Genomic DNA, 2,550 nt, shown 5'->3' with positions numbered 1-2,550 from the left:
TACAATCGCAACTGCAAGGTAAGCAGGCTCTACATATTGCGTTATAAATATTTTAAATATGTTAGTATATATATATATTTATGCTAGAAAATAAATGCTCATATTTTGGAGTGTTTGAACGACACTTTAACTTCTCTACAGTTTACCATACAAACTTTATTTAAAAGTCCTTTATCATTACTAGCCCTTTTCGCGATTTTACATATTTCATCACCCTTCCCTCAATTGTATGTATTTTACATGTGGGTTGGAGTAGTACATGGAATTGTATCCTGACTTCGAGTTTCCAGTACATCCATCATCTGCATAACTCGTTGAGCCTCATATAGGTGTGAAGTGACTGTTAGTTTGCTTTTCATGATCGTCCTTCCCAAAATGCATGCTTTTGGATCACTAGGAATATAGGAGGTCTCAAAATTCTTAGCAGGTTCGTTTATAAGATCCGCAAATATTCTCGTAGAAAATCAAACAACACGTGGGTCTGTCAGCAATATGACCATGTACATATGGGAAACTGTCGAGAAAATATGAAAAATGACATAACATCGGTAAAATGTGAGGTAAACCTGGTATAATGACGAAAAATTGATGTGCAATACGTAAAATTGAAGGAAATACGATGAACTATGTTGTTGTTGTTGTGGTCTTCAGTCCTGAGACTGGTTTGATGCAGCTCTCCATGCTACTCTATCCTGTGCAAGCTTTTTCATCTCCCAGTACCTACTGCAACCTACATCCTTCTGAATCTGCTTAGTGTATTCATCTCTTGGTCTCCCTCTACGATTTTTACCCTCCACGCTGCCCTCCAATACTAAATTGGTGATCCCTTGATGCCTCAGAACATGTCCCACCAACCGATCCCTTCTTCTGGTCAAGTTGTGCCACAAACTTCTCTTCACCCCAATCCTATTCAATACTTCCTCATTAGTTATGTGATCTACCCATCTAATCTTCAGCATTCTTCTGTAGCACCACATTTCGAAAGCTTCTATTCTCTTCTTGTCCAAACTATTTATCGTCCATGTTTCACTTCCATACATGGCTACACTCCATACTAATACTTTCAGAAATGACTTCCTGACAGTTATATCAATACTGGATGTTAACAAATTTCTCTTCTTCAGAAACGCTTTCCTTGCCATTGCCAGCCTACATTTTATATCCTCTCTACTTCGACCATCATCAGTTATTTTGCTCCCCAAATAGCAAAACTCCTTTACTACTTTAAGTGCCTCATTTCCTAATCTAATTCCCTCAGCATCACCCGACTTAATTAGACTACATTCCATTATCCTTGTTTTGCTTTTGTTGATGTTCATCTTATATCCTCCTTTCAAGACACTGTCCATTCCATTCAACTGCTCTACCAAGTCCTTTGCTGTCTCCGACAGAATTACAATGTCATCGGCGAACCTCAAAGTTTTTATTTCTTCTCCATGAATTTTAATACCTACTCCGAATTTTTCTTTTGTTTCCTTTACTGCTTGCTCAATATACATATTGAACAACATCGGGGAGAGGCTACAACCCTGTCTTACTCCCTTCCCAACCACTGCTTCCCTTTCATGTCCCTCGACTCTTATAACTGCCATCTGGTTTCTGTACAAATTGTAAATAGCCTTTCGCTCCCTGTATTTTACCCCTGCCACCTTTAGAATTTGAAAGAGAGTATTCCAGTCAACATTGTCAAAAGCTTTCTCTAAGTCTACAAATGCTAGAAACGTAGGTTTGCCTTTCCTTAATCTTTCTTCTAAGATAAGTCGTAAGGTCAGTATTGCCTCACGTGTTCCAGTGTTTTTACGGAATCCTAACTGATCTTCCCCGAGGTTGGCTTCTACTAGTTTTTCCATTCGTCTGTAAAGAATTCGTGTTAGTATTTTGCAGCTGTGACTTATTAAGCTGATAGTTCGGTAATTTTCACATCTGTCAACATCTGTCAACCTAACAAGATTACAAACATTGGCTGAGAATACACAATATTTTAGAAAAAATACCATGAAATGTGTACTGACCGAAATAAACAAAATTGGGTGTTCTGGAGGAAATTGGACCAATGCTACATATACATAGATTAATAATGGAAAGATGAGGCATTCTAGAGACCTGGTGTCAAGGAAAAATGGTCATCTTACCCCACACATGAGCAATACAACCTATCATCAGACAATGACTTGTGTGTGCAAGAGGAAGGTTACCAGGGGCGGTGGTAAACTGTGATAAGAGTGTTACATTTTCACTGGCTACTGATCGTGGTGTTTATTTCCTGGTAAAGTGCCACTGTTCTTCATTCATTTCAGTTGTCGATGATCATTTTATAAGACCATTGTGAATACATCATAATTACAGAACTGTAATCAGGCTTGAGCTTCATAGACAGCAGGCGTCATCATCTCCAGAAACCTATGTAGTGTTTGTGTTACAAGGAATCGATGTTTTCTTTTGTGTGCAAAGTAGCTGTTTTATCACCTTACAGTTTGTTACCATAGTTTTTTGGAGAGACTCTTGCAGGGATAATGTATATCATGCGCTGGAAATATATTTCTTACATTG

This window comes from Schistocerca serialis, chromosome 1, assembly GCF_023864345.2.
Source record: "Schistocerca serialis cubense isolate TAMUIC-IGC-003099 chromosome 1, iqSchSeri2.2, whole genome shotgun sequence".
NCBI lineage: Eukaryota > Metazoa > Arthropoda > Insecta > Orthoptera > Acrididae > Schistocerca > Schistocerca serialis.
The sequence above is the reverse complement of the archived record's forward strand: the minus strand, read 5'-3'. Positions refer to the sequence as shown.